This window comes from Pseudorca crassidens, chromosome 3, assembly GCF_039906515.1.
Source record: "Pseudorca crassidens isolate mPseCra1 chromosome 3, mPseCra1.hap1, whole genome shotgun sequence".
NCBI classification, from domain to species: Eukaryota; Metazoa; Chordata; class Mammalia; order Artiodactyla; family Delphinidae; genus Pseudorca; species Pseudorca crassidens.
The window spans coordinates 150,188,323-150,211,836 of NC_090298.1; the positions used below are offsets into that span (position 1 = coordinate 150,188,323).

Genomic DNA, 23,514 nt, shown 5'->3' on the forward strand with positions numbered 1-23,514 from the left:
AGTTAAATATATCATGTACCTATGCTCCAGTATGTGCACAAGTACATACAAGTAAATAAAAATGCATTTCTCTGGAAGAACACATACCACTTAAATGTTGATATCAGTTAGATGTAGGTTCTGGGAATATGGCTGATTTTTAAAGTTTCTTCTTTTTACTTTTCTGCATTGTTTTACTTTCAGACAATGCCATACTTCAGCATTTTCATCAAGTAAAATCACACAATAAAAAAATATGCTTTAAAAATAAAATTAAAAAAAGGGCAAGGAAATACTTGTAAAGAAACAAGCTCCAGTCTACTTAGCAATTTTGACAGATTAAGAATGGAAAAGTGTATGCACATTCTCTTCTACTGCTGAACTGACCAAAAGTTTTCTAAAAAGTATCGGGCAACCGGTTCCTCTTACATTTTTGTAAAAATCTTAGTAAGTATATTAACCTGGCTAGCCTGGCCATAACATATCTGGGATCTGAATGCACAATTCCAGGACTCCCGGGTGGGCTCAAAGGACAGTAAAGTTGGGAGGGAACCCAAGACTTCAGGTCCTTTAGGATTAAAAAAGCTAGTCTAGGCTCAATGGTTTGCGTTTGCATCCGCTCTATTACATCCTACCACAATTCATTAAAGATTTCAGCAGTTCGGATAAGGATGAGCATTCATTGTCAGCAAGCACATCCATATAGATCAAAAGAAGGGAAGATTAATGTTTTTTTAAATTAAGCATATCAGAAACATAGCACTAAGGTAAAAGTTTGCTATACTACACATTATCTTCTCATTTGCCTTCTTAGAAGTCAAAAAACCCCACATTTTAAAAGTCCAAAATGGTGGAAACAGAGTAACATTCTATAAGTATTATTCAACAGTGCTCCTAGCGAATGTCCTACAGGTTTCAATAAAAAACTGGCATTCTCTTGACTGGCAAACTAATAAAATGAATATATTTGATACCCAGGGAGTGGGTGACAAATCTTCTTTACAACTTTTAGACGTTTTCTACCCTCCACAGACCATTCCCAGCATTCAACAGATCTTTCTATGAAATTATACACACTGCCTGTGGAAACAGTAAAAGACACTACAGAAGAAAGCCCTTGAATCCATAGCACATTGCTGTGCAAACACTGAGGCAGCAAAGAGACTCACAGAGTTCCAGTTGAAAGGAAAACAGAACCAAAACCAACTTGCTTTCTAGAACTTTTGTTTAAAGACATTTTTTTGGTTTTATTTTTTTCTTAATGATCTGCACTGTGGACGTTTTCTTGACCTTTTAATTTTTTTTTCATGTTTAATATTTCTCTATTTATTTGTCATTATCTGTTTATGAATCCCTTTGCAACTTATTTTTTTTAAACATCTTTATTGGAGTATAATTGCTTTACAATGATATGTTAGTTTCTGCTGTATAACAAAGTGAACCAGCTATACATATACATACATCCCAATATCTCCTCCCTCTTGCATCTCCCTCCCACCCTCCCTATCCCAACCCTCTAGGTGGTCACAGAGCACCGCGCTGATCTCCCTGTGCTATGCGGCTGCTTCCCACTAGCTATCTATTTTACGTTTGGTAGAGAATGGACTCTTTTTTTGGTTGCGCTTTGTGGCTTGTGGGATCTTAGTTCCCTGACCAGGGATTGAACCTGGGCCCCGGCAGTGAAAGCACCGAGTCCTAACCACTGGACCACCAGGGAATTCCCTTGAAGACATGGGGAGTGGAAAGGGTAAGCTGGGATGAAGTGAGAGAGTGGCATGGACACATATACCTTTTAATTTTTTTAAATGAATGAATTAATGTAGTTTTCCTGACTCAGTATTCCAATCATCCTAGGAAAACAGCTGGAAAGAAAGGTCAGTTAAGAAATAAGGTCTAGATGAGTAATATGGTTAAACAGAATTCTTTTTACTTAATTTTAAAGTACATCTGACAGGCTCCCTTCCCACATTCCTTTCGTATAAGTGGGCTGCAGAGTGGAAGAAAAGCTTTTCTTTGACATTCAACAACGCAAGTCCCTTCTAACCCAGTGGAGCATACTGCCTGAAAGGAACACAGTCTGCAAGCTTGGAAGACTATTAAAAATCTTTTTATATATCAAGTTTTATTTCCCTACTAAGGTACCTACTCATAACCAAATAATAAGCCATGTACTTATTCAAAGAGTAGTAACATTTCCCATCTTTGGTTTTAAACACTAAGGTCTCTAAAAAGTAAAGCCAATGAATCTAGCAAATGCAATAAGACTTTACAGAATATGCCATTAACCATCTTCTTTTCAACTGTGTTTTTTATCCCTGCCTGAAATAAAAAAAAGTACCAGATTATACAATACTGCCACAAATAAATAACTTTTGTAAGTGATGGTTTCTCTATATACTGTAAAATGATACTTTATTGCACGGCAACAAATAGCTAGCTTAAAACAAATATAGTACAGTTTACATGAAACATCATTTTTGCAACAGATCAAAAACAGAAACTGAACTTTTCTTTTGCCAAGACATAATGCAATTTCGTATATTTCAAATGACGCACAAAACTAAGAATTTTCCTCATCAGTAAAAACTAAAATTAAATGTTTTCTTAAAATATATTTCAGTGACTAAGTCTTAAATCATCCTTCAATACATCAAATTCAATCTATCCTAATGGAGAAATGCAGTGCTGTGAATTATCCATTAAGTTGGAGAATCAGAAGTTGTTTTAATTGGTTTCGAATGGAAGCATTATTCTGCATTTCTAATCACGTTTCTACCCCTAAGGCTAATATTAAAAATGAATTACAATTCCTGAGCAAAGGAATTGACTCAGAATCATGGCTGGGATTAACATTTTGTTACAGATAATCCACAAACTAGAGTCCAAAAGCCTATAACTGAGAGTTGAGTATATTTTCTAAGTAAGAAGCTAAAATGCTCATTAGACACACTCCTTGTTAATAATGAACCATCTGAAAAGAGTACATGTGTTATGTAAAGCGTTTTACATTCTATTGTACAATATGAGTCCCTCTTCCAAGATCATCAAAGCATTTATTTACTGAATTTTACTGTATTTCTAGAAATGAGACACTGGCAGGGTTGTCAACTGCCTTGCCCTGAATTACACATATCTTCAAAATGACCTTATAATTTTAAGACATAAAAGAAGTTCTACCTTTCTAACCAGGCAACAAAGGCTGGTTGTCAATCACAAATACACACGCATAGAAAGTTTAAAGTAAACCTGACATCCTGGTCACAATCAATTAAATTATGCTACAAGACAGAAGCTTGCCACTTGTGCCATTAAGTGGTTTCAACTAAAACTTCAAATATGAATGAGGAGGTATAAACTGACCTATTCACTGACAATTAAGCAACTCCTCTGATTTGAGCCTTAGAACCATTTGCATAATGAAAATACCCTTCCCCCAATTATGCAAATGACAGTTTAAAAGGAAAAGAACACTCAGGAAGAGGTTTTTATTTGTAGGGACATTTTAATGAGGTGATAGGTATCTTAATACTGTTTTTGGGTGAAGACACCTGGATTATTAAACAGCAATTCTGCTGTATCCTATATTAATTCATAGAAAGATTTTCATCACATCTGTTTAATTTATGAGAGACTTGAACTACTTAGTATCACTTGCCTGGTTTAAAGTAAACCAATTTAAACAAAAGATAAAATAAATGGTAAGTTTGGATGATTTGGGTTTTTCAGATATTTTTCTTTCAGTTTAACAATAATTCACCACAACTACAAATCAGGAAGACCTGCCTGAAATTAACTTCAAAGCAGCTTTGCAAATGAGTCCTAGAGGGTTTTATGAAAAAATGTCACCAAAAAAAAAAGAACTTTACATATATTAATTGCATTTAATTATTTTTTCTGTGGAGGAACTTTAAAGGGGAAGAAAAATCCATATCATTGCAAAATAACCTCTCAAGTGTCTAATACTTCTTAAGAGGAAATGCTTACCTGGAATAATTAAAAGACATTATTATTAACTATTATTACTATTCATTGATTATTAAGAAATTTTGGTTATAATTTACTTCATTTCAGACTGCTTATAGTTCTTTTCACAAGATGAGATTTTTAAATATAGTGTTAATTTTCTTTTTTCAAAATATAGAGTTAACATTCAATTTAATGTCTTATGATTAGTTTCATTTAAGCAATACAACAGGTTTTATGGATGCTTTCACAACTTGTTTCATTGCTTTAGGCCCAAATTTTCTCCTTTAGGAGGTTAAACTAAATGTTCTCCTAAGTGATTTACAGCTCTGAAATGGCTAGCTACTCCAGTGATATTTTTCTGAAAAAGACCGTTTTTTCCCTAGCTCTTTTTCATATGAACCATACAGTCTGTCCAAAAATATCCCGTCATTTTATTGTTATAAGAATGGTAAAATATATTGTGAATAACAGAATCAATTTCATAAAAGTACAAGAATAGTTTTCATATGATATGAATTAAATCAACTCGGGCAAGCAACTTTCTGTAAGGAACTCACTGAATAAGTAAAGACAGGAGCATCAGAAAGCAAAATAAAATAAGCATTTGGAGACTCCAATGAGATTTGTCTACTAAAAAAAGGAGAAAGAGAGAGGGAGAACTAAAAGAGCAGTCAAATTCTAGCTATCAACAAGCTTGTACTATGTGCTTTGCTGTATAAAACAGCCACTGCCATGGACACAATATTATTTCTTTTGATCCAGTAGGCTGTTCTCGTGGATAACATGGAAAGCAACATTTGTAATAAAACGTGATTGGGGAGGGGGTGGTTCCTGCAGCCTGCTTTTAAAAAGCCTAAAATTTGATTGACTCTAATCTAACAGTCAACGATTGTACAAAAATAAGGAACATTTAAGCTGTTTTGGTTCTTACTGTTCATATTTTTTTATAATTCCACTTTGGGTAGGTCTTGGACAATGCTCTTTTCATGCAATAAAGTATAACGGCAGTTATGCATGTCATCATAACTCCTCCAACCCCACAAATCAGGTCAGTACTGGTCTATAAAGAAATCAAGATTCAAGATCTAAGATTACTGCCTACACTCTGGAGAATAAGATATGTGAAATACGTATGAATGCCTTGAGAACAACTTTTCCATAAGCTTGAAAATGAGAGTAACTCATGATGCTGTTAGTCTTAGGAGGTAATTTCCTTTTCATATCAAACTTCAGTACCTTTAACCAAGGCTTAAGCATGAAGACCGCAAGGCCAAACTTTCCTCCTTGACAACGTACACCAATCCGCCTCAAACTTCAGAGCTTCTCATCAAATTAAATTGGATCTTAATTTAGAAATGTGGAACTTCTGGATTTCAGAATCTTTGAGGTAGCTTTTGCACCAGCCTACATTTCTATCTCAAAAGGCCCACAGGATGACAAACCAATTAATTAACACTATATTTAAAAATATCTAATCAGTTAATTAATTGATTAATTCACTAACTAACCCATCAACCAATGTATTGGCTAATTGACTAAACTGTCATTTTGTGTCAGGCAAATAGAAATCCAGGAAATAACAACAACTGCACAAAGTTTAAACAAAACACACAAAGAACAACTTACTTTTCCTCCAGAAAGTCCAATGATCAGAGAGCTTTTACATGAGTAAATTATAGAAGGTTTTAAACCACCTGATTAAGTTCTGAAAATAATAACTTTCTATGAATAGAACTAAAGGTTCCAATAAGCTTATCTATACACATAATCATTTATTTATACATGATCATATATAATAAATTTAATCATTTATTCATTCCAAAAACTAGCTCTATGCAAGGTATTCGTATGTGTATAAAAATGTTGTTTTAAATTTTCCAATCTACCTTCTCCACTTTATTAAATAAATGGCTCTTAATTAAGCAATCAGACCAGAACAAATATATGATATACTCAAAAACCAACTCTATATCATGGTCCAAACATCTACTATCTTTGGCACATAGAATTCTTCATCCACTACATTTTTGGTAGGCTTTTCTTTAAGCAACAAATATATATATATGAATTTACTAGATAGAGGTTACTTTTGAATTATAAAGGTCTGGCTACAGATTTCTTTCCAATATGTTCCCAGTTATAAACTGTAAACTGTGATTTATAACATAAAACTTTCATATGAACAGTCTAATTCCATAAAGCAAATTAAAGTAAAACTCATGATTACTAACGGCAATAGAGGGAAAGTTCTAACAATTCAAATAGATGCTTGGTATTTGACAGCACATTTTTTTTCTTTTCTTTTTGATCTTCCTAATTTCTACTTGGTTTTCACCTAATTTTTGGCTGGATAAAGTATCTTGGTTTCCATTTTCTGAACTCCCATTAACTGCTTATACCAATGTAGCTCTGCCTTCCACTGACTGTGATCTTGCTAAAAAATTTAACAGTGGCTTCTTAACAGCTAAATGTGATGCATACTTTCCAGTCCAAATCTAATGAACATCTCTGCAGTATCTGACACTGATTATAGTGCCCTGCTCCTTAAAACTCTTTTCTGCCTTAGTTTTACAACATTCCTCTCCCATGGTCCTCCTCTCTTGCACCTTTCAATCTTCCCCCACACTCTGTTCTCCTCAGTCTAAGCTGGAAACACTGGTGTTTCCCAACACCCTATGTCCAGCTCTCTTTTCTCTTCTTCTTACCAGTTCTCTGGGCAATTTTGCTCACACTGACACTACTGAAGGCTCTTGTTCATCTCTCTCCCTTAAGCTTCAGACTCATATATCTAATTCTACAGGACATCCCTATTAAAGGCATCTATCTCAAAACCAGGTGGTCATAGCTGGACTTCTAATGTCTTCCTCCAACACTTGTTCTGCCCTGACTGAAGCTGCCCATCATTTAGTATATGCTCACCATCAACCTGAAGGCACTATAGAGTCTTCCTTCTCCCTTCCTTCCCACCTCCAATTAAGTCACGTTGATTCCTCTTCCAAAATATACTCTAGATCCCTTGCCTTCTCTCCATTCAAACTTTCATTAATTGAGTCAATGTGCTCAGCATCTCATCAGAATCACCACCATGGTCTTTCACCTCCAACTCCCTGACTCCAAGACTCAACCACCTAGTCTACTCTTGACCTTACCACCAGTCAGTCTATCTTCAGTGGATCCCCCTTCCTTTTAGGTGTGGTTTTGGCATTTACCCGCTAAAGATATTCTTTCTCCATAAATGATGTCATCATTGACTCTAATGCTCAAACCAGAACCTCAGAAGTCATCCTTCTTTCTTCTCTTACCCTCACTTTTTGCAGCCAAAACAAGAGCTGCCAACTCCACCTCAAAAACATATCCCGGGGCTTCCCTGGTGGCCCAGTGGTTGAGAATCTGCCTGCCAATGCAGGGGACACGGGTTCGAGCCCTGGTCTGGGAAGATCCCACATGCCGCGGAGCAACTGGGCCCGTGAGCCACAACTACTGAGCCTGCGCATCTGGAGCCTGTGCTCCGCAACAAGAGGCCACGACAGTGAGAGGCCCATGCACCGCGATGAAGAGTGGCCCCGGCTCGCCGCAGCTAGAGAAAGCCCTCGCACAGAAACAAAGACCCAACACAGACAAATATAAATAAATTTAAAAAATAAATTTAAAAACAAACAAACAAACAAAATCCCATGTCTGTTGCCTCTTATTACCATGACAACATGCACCTGAGTTCATCAGTGCCTGTGAGTTTCAGGACAAAATGAGAATTGTGCTGATTATATCCCTCTAGTGTCTTTGAAACATATTTCTCTTTCCCTCTCTTTCCTATGAATTATTAGAGCTAGAAGTTTGATAGCTATTCACTTTAAGTCAGATTCATTGAGGTACCATTTAGATACAGTAATATTCAAGGGAGGGTGATCTTTTTAAAATATTAATATGATTATAGCGCTCCTCTGCTTAAAATACTCCAATAAATTCTTACTGCGTTGAGAATAAAATCTAAAAGTTCTTCACCGAGGCCTACAGAATCTTTCAGAATCTGGTCACTGACCAGATCTCATCATGGCCCACTCTCTTTCTCCTTGACCTCCTTATAACCACATCTGGTCTTCTCTCCATCTCACCAACACTCCACTTTCACTCCCACTTCAGGGCCTTGGCACTTACTGTTCCTTTTGCCTGAGAAAATCCCATACCTTTCCAAGTGCCCAATTCTTTCTTGTTATTGAGGTCTCAGCTCAAATACCATTGCTTCAGAAAAGCCTTCTCTGTCTACCCTATCTAAATTAACTGGTGCATGTATGCACGTAGATGTACACTTATGTGCATAAATATTACTCTCTCTTGTCTTCTAAGTCCTTATCATTTTCTGAAATTATTTTGATCTTTTATTTGTTTACTTATCTTTTTGTCTATCTCATCCCACTAAACCATAAACTACATGTGTTTTTACTACCCCTGTTCTGAAATCAGTGCTTGGTACTTAGCAGAATCTCAATAAACGTTTGCTAAATAAATCAGTGACTCATGAATGATCTGACTCCTATAATTTCCAGCACTCTCCTTCACTGATGCTCTGCTTCAGATGAAGTGAATGAAGACGTCTCTTTTCCCCAAATCCATCACACTCTCTCTGGCTTCTGCACCTTTTCATGTGATACCTGGTCTGCCTTCTTTCTGCCTCCATTTTCTGCCTTGTTCATTTAGACTCATACTTCACTTTATGTTTTAGTTCAACATAAATGCACCAGTTTTGTTGCATTGCCTTTGAACCACTGTAAACCTCAAATAACATAAGGGCCAGCACAGTTTTTCTGTAGAAGGACAAATAGGAAACGTTTTAGCATCGTGGGCCATACTAATCAACACTGCTGCTGCAAAAGCAGCCATCAAAAACATGCAATGGAATGGGCATGGCTGTGTTTCAATAAAACTTTATTTATGGACACAGACATTTTAATTGTACATAATTTTTAAGTATCATGAAATATTACCCTTCTTTTGATATTTTTCCCAGCCATCTGAAAACAGAAAAACGCTCTTGGCTTATGATCAGGATGAAATAAAAATTTGCATTTTAAGGCAAGACAAGAAAAATTTCAAACTAAAACGTTTTCTCTGCCCTTCGGCCTCCTCCTGCCCCTCTAATGTGCATGGTGCATCTGCATTGTGTGTTAACCAGGCCTCTCCAATGGCACAAATACCTGCTCAACTTTAAAGATCAATTTTTCTCCTTCTGGCATCAGCTACATAACTTTTTAGTAGTTAACATTCCTTTCTCAACCCTGTAAGGGGGTCACAAGGACCCACCACTTGTCTTGTATGTGCAGACATCTTCAGTGGACTTTATGTACAATACCAATATATCATTTCCCTTAAAGACAGCGACTGGTACAGAACAGACTGGTCAGACAACCTGGGGAGATGCTGGGCTGCACCTAATAAATGGTCTTTGCTTAAAGACTTACTTATGACCTTATTAATAGTACTAGCTGTTTAACTTGTATTCTGCCTTTTTTTTTTTTTTACAAGATTATTGTTTCCTGCATTATCAAATGTGTGACTGAACCCTCAGACATAGGTCTATAAGATCAATTACTGTGATAGGGTAACTCTAGATATGGGAAGAATCAACAAGAGGGAACCATTTCCTGGACCATAACAGCAAGTAAGACAGGAGGTCCAGACACTTCTGGTTACTGTTAACAAGCCCTACTCCAGGAATAGCACACTGAGTGGTCTATCAATGAAATCCTTGCCTGACCTGGGAATAAGCATTCCTAGTGCCCTGTAACAAATTGGTCGTGACATGCCTCCCAAACCGGTTGAAATCAAGACCAAAAGGGAAGGGATTATAAAATAAAGAACATTGCCCACCGTCCAGTTCTGCAAGAATCAAGTCATTAGCCACTGCGGTCACTGACCTACAATACACTCTGAAAGGAATTCAGGGCAAAGATTAGTATGAGGCACTCTGTGCTCGGTTCTGGTAAACCGGCAGAACAGGACTTCAGATAGCTATTTTTGGGAGAAATTTTTTATGAACCTAGATTCTTGCATCTTCCCATACTTACAAAAGCACTGAAACCATTAACTAAGATGTCTCTTCCTTGTGGCTAGCAGCAAACTCCTACTGAGATGTGTGCTTCATTGCATGTACCCCCCTTGCCAAAATCACATATATACTGACCTCCCCCTTTACCTCTCTGGAACAGTTCTCAGAGCTCTCTGAGAGACTGTCTCCCAGGTTATAATCCTCAGTTTGGCTTGAATAAAATTTTCCATTTCTTTCTTAGATTGACCATTGATTAGTTTTTTTTCATTGACGGGCACATAAAACAGGTACTAGGTCAAATTAGGCCCATAGGTTATAGTTTGCTGACCCCTACATTAAACCAATTTTATTAGCTCATTTCCCAGTTTCCAATAAGACACTATATACCTGGCCTCTCTTTGTACATGGAAAGTGATAATGATGCATTTTCTCATACCAAAAAGATTACTACTTTTATCATTCCTATATAGAAGCTACTATAGCATCTTTTAAATAATGTGAAGGATAAAATGTAAACATAATTATTTAAAATATCTTCAGTATACTAAACATTTGATGGACTCCTAACTCAGGACTCTAATAATTCTAATTCTGCCACACACTTTTTGTTCAATACCTGAATCTGTCCTTCGGTCTTATTTGTGACAATTTCCTTATTTATAAAAGAATAGAACATGAACAACGTTACTTCCAATATATATCCATGAAACCAAGATAACTCATTCAACTAGCCATTGTTTTAAAAAAATTAAAATCACATGGTAGATTCTTCCATGCTCCCAAAGCAAAAGAAATCCACAATGCTTTCACTCAACAGACATTTATCAAGCACATACTATGTGCAAGGCAATGTGAAAGACAGCAACCTCTGGCATGTGGACAAGAATCATTCACCTTTTATGTGCATCCACAAATAAGGGTCTGAAACAGTCAAATGAAAACTGTCATCATGATTTTGATAAATCTCAGAAGACATGCAACAACCTTTACTCAAGGATCAATGTGACCCAGGGTTTTCAAGACCTCAAGTTCCCCAGAGAGTACTGCAGATTGACAAGCTCGTCTCCTAGTGCTTGATTTGACGTGAGATACGGTGGAGACATGTAAACCTTGAGTGAAGAGCCTCATCTCAGCTCCATATTGGCCAGACAAGCGCAGTGGCTCAAGAAGGCAGGCTACATCTTCCCCAAGTCAACTGTGAAATATTCTCTCTAAATTGGCTCCACAGCTGTGATTTTCAGTTCCTAGAGTACCCTCCAAATAGCTGATTGGCGGGGGGGGGGGGGGGGAATAAAAGCCCGCTGTTTCCCCAAACACACACCTTTTGGCCATCTGCCATCCCAACTCAGGAAGGACATGAAGATTGGAAAATGAAAACTTCTGAGACTCTATCAGAAAATTGATAGATCAAAAGTCTGGCATAGGGGCTACCATTAGGCACTCAAACATGTAACTTCTTCTAGTTTTGGAGGCCTACAGTGTAGATCTATGAAATAAACCTGGCTCAAAGGGACCCTGAAGTCCTCAGCCCCAAACAAGTGAGAATCTGGGAAACTGTACCAAACTATTCTTTTGTTTGTTTTCAAAAGAAATGAGCAATCTTTAAAAAAAAAAAAAAAAGGAAAAGAAAAGAGAGGAAACTAAGACTATTATCTACCATATTAACCCCTTTCTAGAAATTTGAAAGAAACTCACAATCTGGCTATAGTCATAAGTTACAAAAACTGAACTTTACTATCTTTCAGATAACAGACGTTCTGCTTTCATCTAATCAACTGCATGTGCTACAGAGTCAGGAGATCTGGAAGTACATGATAAATGTGGATGAAAGCTGATATTTTAGGGTGCAGCAGCAACCTGGGCTTAATGTTACACATCTTTGTAGGTGTGATATGTGTATACATACACACACATGCATATCACACACATATGGAGAGAGAGGGAGAGAAAGAGAAGAACAGTGAAGAAAAGATTATCTTTCACATATACGCCTATTTTCATAAACAGACACAGATATAGAAAGAGAGAACAGAGAACAAACCTATCATCTCTCAGAGAAAACTGATTCAAGCCCTTTCAATCCTTCAAAAGCAAGCTTTGCGTCTGGATTATTTGATAATTCCTACACTACTATTTTCTCCAGGTATGCATCTGAAATTGTGTCAGTCATTTCATCTGCAGGTTAAATTAGATGGCTTTATCACCTGGCATAACTTTCAAACCCCGCAACTGTCTTTACAACCCTTCTGGTTTCATGGAAAGTTCACCAGGTTGACATTTAGTTACATGACTGAATTTTCAATAAGGATTAATAATATGATTAATTTACTCTTCTTTTCTCCTCTCTCTCTCTCCGATTTCCCCCAGGAGTCATGGTTGGCCATCAACAAGAACAAAATATCTAACTGAGGAAAACTGTCTTCCACACGCAGCAGCTGTCTCTCTGGCAAGCTCTGTAGACAGTTGGGTACTGGCTCTGGAACCGCTGAAGACTCTCTTTCAGTCTGAGCTATTAGTGGGCTCTTACCCTCCTAGGTGCTGCTTCCCACCGATCCCACTCCATTTGAAAAATGGATTTGTATATATTTATCCTTCTGAGAATCTGCTATTGTGCAAATATCTCAAATTGAGACCCCCGTGGGAGGCACGCATGACACAGGAGCACTTGCTTTTCTTTTTCTGCAAAATATCCATAAAATAGCTCGGCGGTTCCCAGGGGTCTGCTTCTGGGTATTATATAAGCAGCTTCTCCTTCAGAGAGGGAAAGAGATGCTTCAAGACACAGAAATAAAAATGCCCACAGTTCTCTAAGGGAATTTCAAAATAGCAATTTCAAAATACTGCTTAAATACCAAAGAAAGTACCTGGTTCCTCTCCAAGCCTAAAGATAGCCTGTGATCCATTAAGAAATGTAAACAGCAGTGGGGGAGGGGAGGGGTGAGTGGAGAGGTCATTACCGGCACTGGAGAGATTGTGGAACACAGAGAATAATCTGGAATTTTGAAAGTTCTATAAAAAGTCCTTAGTTGGAGAAGTTTTGTTTTTGGAAAAATGGTTAAGGTGGAGGAATATTTTGTAGGCACAATATTCCAGTAACAGCACATCTGTCTTGCCCTAATTCAGAGCCCAAAATACTTCTGTCAGGCTCTCCCTTTCCTTCTCAAAAATTTCTTCCCAAATCTATTTTATCTACTTTTTTTTTTTTCAAACAATTACTCAACCCTTAGACCCCCTGGAGGCTTCTGATTCTTAAAAGAATTAGAAAAGATCTCCAGTTATTATTAGATTCCATTTTAGATTGAGAAGAAAGGAGAAAATGGGCAAGATAGGCACTCCTTTATGTTGCCTGAGTTACTTTTGAAATTTGCTTCATTCAAGGGCCAGAATAGCACGGAGCACCTTTAAACTAGGAAAAAGAAGTCAACTGGACCAATTATTTATAACTCTCCCATTGAAAGTAGAAATAATTTAACCAACCACCCTACTCCCACCCGGCCAAAAGACCTAAAGGCATTTAAGAGAGTCCAAGAAGCTCCATCCATACATTTAATATTTTCTAAGAATAACTACAGAGCAAAAGATTAAGCCTTCAAAAATATCTCACTTACGTAAATCTGACAACAACAAAAAATACACAGTGGAAAGGATTAATCTCAAACAAAACTCGGAAAAGAGGCTTTTGCAGAAAACGATTCCTCTGGCTAGATCTCTTTTGTTTACAATAAGAAGTCGAGTTTGGACCCATTATACATTCCTTCCTAGGGTCCCCCTTGTGAATTGAGGTTGTTAAAGTAACATTGTAATTATCTTTTATCTATAGCATGATTAATTTATACCATGAAATCCCCTTTTAAATTTTTAGAGTCTTAATAAGTGAATGATGTCCTTAGCAGGGGAAAAAAAGTTAACACTGAAATATGAAACAAATATTTATTTCACCATTCTTTTTCCAAAAAACTATGAATGTGACTCCAATAAAAACACAGCTACACATTTTGTTCTAAACATTTAAAATTTTTGTTCAATTTCAAAGGTCATATTTAGAACTGAAACAACTACGAATATGAATAAGTTGTAGGCCATGCCTAAAGCGGGTGTCTTTTCAAGTAAAAGACAAGACTTACTAACAGGCCCATTTGTTTTCCATTAAAAATCTACTCACTGTATTCACAGCAATCTACATGCCAGTATGTGAGCCTGCTTGGACAAAGCCTTTGCTTTGTGTGTATCAGATGCAAAATTTACTTAAATTCCAGATAATTGCAAGTGCATCTGCTAGGCTTTGTCACTGGTCTATATGCACATTTCCACAGTGTATACAAAGAGCAATTATCCAACAACTAAAGAAAAAGAAACAGTCATTTCTGCAAATTACAGCCAGCTCCTTTATCAAGGAATAAGTTTGTGTGAAAAGAATGCTACCCCAAAACACTTTTTGAAAATAAAATGTATTCACTCACAACACATACGTTAACTATACAGAACAAAAAAGGAAGCTTTTTCAACTGTTAAATTACAAGGTCTGAAAAAAGGATAACTGCAATTTCAAATAAAATCATCCCACAAAACATTAAAGTTCTCCCCTGGGGGGGCGGGAGGGAATGGAGAAAACAACCGATTTAAACCAATTTGATGCACTGGTTTATGTTCTTATTCTGTATTCATGACAAAATATTTCAATAATAGTCACCCTATTTATCACTGGGTTGTATTTCCCTAATTTGAGATATAAGTGCACAGGCTCCAGAACATGAAGAAGATTCAAAACAGGGAATTTTTTTAATCGAACAATAAAAAGTCTTAATTTAAAAGTTTTCTGCTTTATTCATTAAATAGTGAATTCTAAGTAGACCTAAGTTTTACCAGTTGCACTATTTGGTCACGAGTTCTCTTTCTTTCTCTATTTCATTCTTTCCTTATTTTTCCTTTGCCTTCTTTTTTTTTAATCTTCATGAACAATCCCATTTCAACTATTACATTCAAAACGGCCAGCCTTCCTTCCAAGTCCAATCTAGTTTTCGGACTTTTACACCTCATGCCAACGAAACAACATCAACAATGCTCCTCTTCAAGGGCCTAATAGACTAAATCTGTTCTTTTAACAAATTCTCAAGGCCAACCACAATGATCACAGTGGTGACATTAGAACAGAGAGAAAACTATTTAATACAAAGACTAAAAAAATTTTGTGATGTTTGACCTGCTTGAAATTTATCAATTCAGTGGCCATTTATTTTCTGCTATACCTACATTTAAATACAGTCATTATCATCTTGTGAAACGTATTATGTTACCAGCCTAAGGCTATTAGTCAGTTAAAAAAGAAAAACCTCCCTATTCCCCAAACTGGAGAACCATCATTATCATTAATATTTCATGCAACTACATTAAATGAGACAATATTCAATATTTAACTATCTAATCCTACAGTAATTTATATTAGAAAATACCAACCATGTGAGAATTCAGTCAGATTATTTTATTGGATGAACCTTTGTCATTATTAATAACACTTCAGTATCTCACAGTTTTTCAGCACAGAATGTAACATCCAAGGACTGAAAGTGATTTTGTTTCTAATTAATTCTCAAAATGCTTGAGAGACACTGATGGAAGGATAAATATATTAATTTGGAATTGAAGAATAAAGGACTGAGCCTTCAGATGCAAAAGTTTTACTAGATACACGGATTACTTGTGTGGGTCCTACATCTCACTATGTTTGCTAATAATTTAGTGAGGAAGATGTGTTTGAACCTCAGAGAGTCTAAACCACAGAAAAAAAGAAATGTGGTTTTATTTCTTTCAAGTACCACAACTGCTCTTATTAGCAATTTATAAGTAGAAAGTTGGTCTGATCTTTTATACCAAATTCCTACTAATTTCCTTGCAGGCAATTACTCAGCCATCCAGATGTCTTCCTTACAGTACTTTAAACAAATCTTCACTTTTTTTCACACCATTTATTGACTTTACATATTTACGCATAGGCAAACTTCAGCCCATTCTAGGTGGATTATCTTTAATTTCAACATGAAGCAGAATTCACATGAATAACATTTTTTTTTTTTTTTTCTGTACGCGGGCCTCTCACTGTTGTGGCCTCTCCCGTTGTGAAGCACAGGTTCCGGACGCGCAGGCTCAGCGGCCATGGCTCACGGGCCCAGCCGCTCCGCAGCATGTAGGATCTTCCCAGATAGGGGCACGAACCTGTGTCCCCTGCATCGGCAGGCGGACTCTCAACCACCGCGCCACCAGGGAAACCCATGAATAACATTTTAATATGGTTCTTGGTGATAACTAAAATAATTCTTCATGACGAACATATTTGAGATTGGTGTGCGCTAAAATCAAAAGCATTTTGCTTAACACCTTTACAATCAGGCATATACTCCAATCCATTTTAAGCAAGAGAGCAGTTCTCACTATTAGCCTTCCAAGTTCATGCACTGAAGCCCTTGCCGTCCATCCCCTAAGATGCTACAGGTCACTTATGGTAAATACTTGCTGGGGGCTTTTTGTTTACCAGTTTCGTTGACTGCCTCTCCCCTTTTATTTTGAGGGAATTCCACCATTTACATCTTGCTCAAAGTCTAAGTCTTTCTGCCTCATTCTAGAATACAAAAGGGCCAGACTATTGATTTTCCAGACTTTCTAGTTACAGGGATGTGACACGTGATCAAAATGCAGCCAACTGGATGGATGCACCGGATTAGAACTTTGAATCGAGAGCACGGGATCCCCAGAAGAAAGGACAGTGGTTCCTTCCAGGCCTGGTATGAATAGTCATCTACTGTACCACTGCAACCTCCAGGGCTGCAGCGCTAGCTGATACTAAAGGAAATGGCAGAGCCCAGTGTCAGGGATGCGGAGGGCTACAGTTGGGCACACGGTATTCAGTGGCAGAAGCACAAGTGCCAAATCTTTCCCGGGGACTCCGTGATTCCCAATATCTTTCTAACGCATTCCCTTTATGTTTACGTTCGCCATAATTAGTCTCTCTAACTTACAAGTAAGAACATAACGCAACCCCACAATCAAAAATAATAAATCAGGGGCTTCCCTGGTGGCGCAGTGGTTGAGAGTCCGCCTGCTGATGCAGGGGACACGGGTTCGTGCCCCGGTCTGGGAACATCCCACATGCCGCGGAGCGGCTGGGGCCCGTGAGCCATGGCCACTGAGCCTGCGCTCCGCAACGGGAGAGGCCACAACAGTGAGAGGCCCGCGTACAGCCAAAAAAAAAAATATATATATATATATATATATATATATATATATATATATAAAATAATAATATATCAAGTTGTGCTTTTATTCTGTGTTGGTTAATTTTAGAAACTGCTGGGAAATTTAGAGATCCTGCAATATTGTGAGTTGTAAAGAACATATTCTTATCACAAAGACTAGGAAACTTTCTATCCTTCTCCTGCAGCAGATGAGAAGTGATCTCAGAAATTCTCAGAAATTCACGGATCCAACAGGAAAAGAGCCAAGAGTTAAAGTTTAAATGAAGATCCCTTCCTATTTTTCTCAGACATTGCTTCTCTGACTCAGATCCACAAGGAACAGAAGATGGAAAAGAAATTTGATGGTTTAGCTACAATTGCTGGAAATGAGATATGCACATCTTGAAAATCACAGCAAAAATGAGCATTAATCAAGAGCCTGACCAGGGTTATCAAAAGTCAAAGTTGACTGCCGGAAGTCCAGCAAGCTATTACCTGGGGCTGTGAAAAGGGTCAGTGCCTCTGTGCACTCTTCCTTTGCCATCCACTTTCAGAGCTATTCACCAGGTACTTTTCAAGAATATTATCATTCCCACAAATGACTGATAAAAGATAAACTCAAGAAAGTGAATAAGTTTTGAAAAGTAAATCCCTGAACCTACATATTAACCATACGCTTTCAAGTACAACAGGGAAAATATTCCTTTAGAGAACATTTTCCATCCATGGGAACACTTGGAAATCTTCTTTCCTTCACAATTCCTATCATTTTTCAAAACACTCCATTTAAAAAAAAAAAAAAAAGTAAATCATAAATTGACTCACTGGTCATAAAAAAATGTAAACTGACAGCTCTGGGGCATCAAGTCATTCATCCATTCACTGATTGGACCGACACAGGTAACAGGCACGTCCTAAAAATAACCAGCATCAGGATCTGCCCTTACTCTGAAACCTAGATGTTAACCTGGCAAGAATCCCCAGTTTAATACAGGCCCTCTGGCTTTCTTCTTTACTTAAACATGTCTGCTATATCTGAATTTAAAAGAAAGAAAGCTGAGAAGTTATATCCCTGACCTCACGTGAAGCTATGCTTTTCTCAGAGTAAATGCATTTGGAGTTCCAGAACAATGCTATTAAAAACAAAACAAAGCAAAACAAAAAACTACTACTAACTTCTGTAATTAAAGTATTATTCTATACACACACATGCACACACACATACAGTGGTACTTTTGCCTATAGACTGTAAGCTTCTAGACCAGAAACCAATCATACACACGTATACACACCCAAATAGTATATGATTCTGTATATACCCCACGGGGGCTTAATAAACAGTTATGAATTGACTGACAAGAAAAAACCAAGAAATGACAACCTTCAGGGTAGCCATAACACAATTTTAACTTGAAAATTGCCCAGAAATAGACTTCAGTCTATGGGAACTACACAAATCATATAAAAAGAACTAGTGCCCCTTATATACCTAGAGAGAGAGTCCTTAGTGAAAAATCACTGTCATAGGAAGGAGAGTTCACGTTCTTTATTTACTGTTTGGCTTCTTCAGTGAATTCAGCTGAGAGCAACTTTTGCTCTGTAATAACCTTTTTTTACAGAATAACTTTTAAAATACAGATTAGAATAAATGCAAAATGTACCTCATCGCTAATATTTTCTTGCTAAGTCAACAGGTATAAAGCCACCTTTCCCTCTCAATTCTCAGGACTCATGTTGCCATTTTAATTTCTCTGCAGCCAAATGTAACAAAAGCATAATCTAAATGCTGAAATAGTTTCTTCAACACCAGCATCTCCAAATAAATGGCAGTTAGCAATAAATCATAATCTACTCATTGTCTTCTCTAAAGGATGCATTAACGGTGTGCTACAATTCCTAAAATCATACTTCAGTCAGTGTTCCCTTGAAGACAATCTTCAAATGCCTCAAATTCAAAAGTGATCTGCTTTTCTCGCTGAAGTTCATATGCACGTTCTACCTTAACGGTGTGGCTAGAACAGATAATTTAGTGGTCCCCGGAATTGAAGAATTCCATACGTAAGATGATGTTTCTGTTACAATTTAGCCTTGCCACATTTACTTTAAACGGTGGTTATTTCAGTTATGATCTATTTTGAAGAACAACTTCCACACTGATATATTTCCAAAAATGGATGATGAGAGCAAGTGGGAAAAAAAAAAGAAATAAGCCATGCTTAAGATCGATCCCATTAATCTGGGGTGGGGGAGTAGGTGAAACAGAAAACATTTTTGTTTGAGGGGAGGAATTTTTTAAAACAAAAACACATGAGACCAGATATAAAAGTCTGTGTTATGTCTTTACCATCGAAGGTCAGAAACAAAATGTATTTTAATTCACTGCTTTAACAGTGCTGTCTTAGCATCAGATCACTGCAGTTACACCTAACAGTCAGTCACTTTGCAAACGCCGCTTGTAGATCCCCTCACCCTCCCCACCATCCCTCCCACATCTTTCCACAGTCCAACTCACAGCCAAGGGGTGGGTTTGGTCATCTGCTTCACAGGATAATTTGAGTTCATTTTCCAACACACACCTTGGAACATCTAAATCATTATTTGTTTCAAAGCGTACGGAACTCCTTACATTTCTTCCTAACATTATATCTAGTGGTTATGAAGAAGTCTGAAAACAACTCCCAACCTTTTCCAGATTTTCCTATGTCAAGCCAAACGCATATTTCTGGGTGATACTTGTTCTTCAGTTTTCAGGTCTCCCACGTTGATAGCAACAAGAAAGGGTAGGGTTGTAGGTTTTTTCCGTTTGTGTTTTTTATTTTTTTCTTGTTTTCTTGGCAGCCTCCTCTGGACTGTGAGAAGTGATCATTGATCATTTTTCCACACTCATCCACGGCCCTCTCCATGGCCACATGTAAATGTGCCAATGGATAATTAAGCAACAGACACACCCAATAAATATAATAAATAAATTTGATTTTTTTTCCCCTTAGTAATTGGTTTCATCTGACTGAGTCTGATTATATGCGGGGGCATATAAACAGAATTAGAGAGGAGAAAAATTAGATGCTAGGTCACACAAATTGCAGAGACCTAACCACTGTGAAATGTTTGTGTAATAATCATATTATTATTCTTAAGGTTAGAAAAGCAGTTTGCATCTTCTCCAAAATTTTAGGCGAGGCTAAAAATAAAACTGGTGGCATGATTATTACCATAAGGAAATGGTAGCCAACTACAGAGTACATTTCCCTCTGGTTTGCATCCTCTTCCCACAAACTGACACTGCCTTGCCCTCATGCCTCCATTAAATCCATGCAGGTAGACCCACATTTTGACTGAGGTCTCCAACTCCAGAGGTCATATCACACCAGACTACATGAATAGACATGAGTTGGGCATATAGAAGGAAGAGAATGAGAAGATATTTGTATACAATTATTGTCTGAGCAAATCCTAAAAAAAAAATAAATTAAATCACTTTTCTAATATACTCTCAAGTGACACAAAGAGCAAAGCTTTATCTTGTATTAAAAAAAAAAAAAAACAAACTTCTATTCTCATTTACTTTCTTAGACATCACTTTGGCATCAAATTACTCTTAGCGTAAGATCTAGCTCTTAGCAGAGCACAGTACCTGGCCTGTCTTGGGAATCTAAAAAGTGCTTATTGAAGGAATAAGAAAAAAATAAGAGCCTGAAATAGGGCGTCCCTGGTGGCGCAGTGGTTGAGAGTCCGCGTGCCGATGCAGGGGACACGGGTTCGTGCCCCGGTCCGGGAACATCCCACATGCCGCGGAGCGGCTGGGCCCGTGAGCCATGGCCGCTGGGCCTGCGCGTCCGGAGCCTGTGTTCCGCAACGGGAGAGGCCCGCGTACCGCAAAAAAAAAAAAAAAAAAAAGCCTGAAATACACTTTCATGCAGCTTTAATTTGCCTGTGTTCCTTCTAGGTAACAGGTAATATCTACTGAAATGTATAGTATGTAACCATATACTCTTATATTTGAAATGGTTTAGAAAAATGATCACAGTTAAGATCACAAAGTCTGTTGCAGTAAGTTCCCTAATAATAACTATAATTTTAGCTATGTAGATATTTACTGTTTGAATTAGCCAGAAACGTGGACATAGCTATCTTCTCTAATAGTGCAATTTCATTCTTAGAAATAATCTAAGAACCTAATCATTTCTATTTAATGATGTATTTCTTTTTCCACATATACTCTTATTCCTCTAATTAAAGGAGGAGAAATGTCAAGACATTGAGTATCAGTTAAATCCTAAGCAATAATAAAAATGACATTTAAACATCAGCCTTTTCCAAAAGAATCCTCCATAGAATTGTCCTCCCTAAAGATGTGAAATCAGTATATTATTGTTAGTATCAATTTTATCTTCACCAAGTGAATTATATTCTCCAACTTTAGTTTTTGCCTCTTAATAGGTAAACTGAAGACTGAGGCAACTAAACAAACAAACAAAAATGACTTATTCTTTTGAACCAAATTCATAAATAAATTCTTTATTTTACAAGATCCATAACTCCCTTTTATATATTATAAAATAAGTACTTTACCAAGGCCATAATGATAGAAATGGATCACACAAAATTTCTAATATTTTTTAACAGGCTTAAGCCTATACAGCTAAATAATTTAGTCACCAGAACAATTAAATACACTATCTTTCATAAGGCCGGGTCCTAAACTTTTATAGATCTGCATCATATTCCAGAAACCACAAACTAACACAATGATAAGAACAACTAAACTGAGAAATCTGGCATCATATTAATATTAGAATAACCTGTGGAAGAACCAAATCAGGGACAGGAGAAATAATGAGGAGTCTTCATAGGTGATCTAAACAAGTATCAAGGAGAACAGAGCCTCCTCTGAAAGAACTGCAGTCAAAGCATAAGAAGTCTAAACTTTTAAAGAAACCATCTCTTTCCTCTCAAACCACGCACGCATACTTTCCCAAAATGGATGCAGGATCTTTGGTACCCACCACCAATATTCTGGTGATGAGATGAGGAACGCTCTCAATCATTCCATCGGAGTCAAAGATCAATTCATATTGTACAGGGGAAAAAATGTTTGCTAGGGAAACTAGATTTTATTTTAACGTATTAGCTGCATTATTTAATCTCAATTTCTATTCATTAAATTTACATGCAAAGAGTTAAAACACCTGCTCTCTCAGTACTGCTGAAAAGCACATAACCGTACTTTTTTCCTGATAATTCTTTTTGTCTAAAAGGTTGGTAATGCTACACTTAGAAGAGGGAGACCAATTAAAGTCTTTCAGCAAAAATGAGGGAACTTTATGTGCAAACTATTCCTCAAGGTGCTTCATTTTTTGCCACGAGGAATTCATACAAAAAGGCTGCAATATTTCAAGTTCAAAATCACATTGGAAAATGCAATATATTAAGTAGACTTGGGGCAGTGAGTAACATGAATTTTTGGGAAAAGATTTTATATCTCTTCAACTTAATAAAATCTTCTAGAAATATGAACAGGATACTTTTAGCAGAGCTAAAATAATATGTTAAGTAATGGTTTATCTTAGGTAGAGAAAACAATCATATATATACACACACACACACACACACACACACACACACACACACACACATATGCACACAATTTACTGGTAGTACAAAGTCCCGAACATTGTGGATATTCCGCTTACAAAGCAAAAGCGAAAGCAGAAGTATAAAGAAATACTTTGACAAAGCTACTATTTGCTCTCACTGCACATGACTCTTATAAAATTACTGTTGGTTTCACAAAATTTTAAATGGGGTATTATCTAATTAGATCGACATCACATTTAAAAAAATATTGTTACGTTCCTCTTTCCATTAAGAACATATGAAAAGACAGCCATCCCTCCCACCGCCCCCCAAAAATGTCCTTACAATCTTCCCTGAAGGCTGAGAATCTGTTGTATGTACTATGAGTACAGAATGGAAGGTTTCTTCCTGTGAGTATATCACGGTTACAAGGAACCAGTAAGTCAAAGAATAAAACTGTTGCTTCACACAAAGTAACGAGAGACAAAAACATATGCTTTTCACATAGTCCCATTTGAGACAGTAGTCTGATATAAGTTTTGTCACTTTAAATCTGACTTGCAGTTTAAGTTTGAGTTTTTAAGTGGAGAGGGATAAAAAGGTCCTTGACAATGACCTTGACCATATTTCACCAGAAATCACTTCTCAAAATTAGTCTACACAGAATAGAAAACAATGGAAAAGCTCACCAATACAGGTTTTCCTCAAAAACACACAAGGAGT

At 37.1% G+C, this 23,514-nt stretch overlaps 1 protein-coding gene and 1 non-coding gene across 3 annotated transcripts in view; both read right to left on the bottom strand.

Moving 5' to 3' along the window:
• Window positions 1–23,514, bottom strand: part of LOC137222136 (teneurin-2-like) — a 385,268-nt gene that overhangs the window by 358,360 nt on the left and 3,394 nt on the right. The gene's annotated exons all lie outside the window — the stretch shown is intronic.
• On the bottom strand, window positions 1,625–1,696 carry TRNAE-UUC (transfer RNA glutamic acid (anticodon UUC)). The gene has a single exon. It is a non-coding gene; the product is annotated as a tRNA-Glu (tRNA).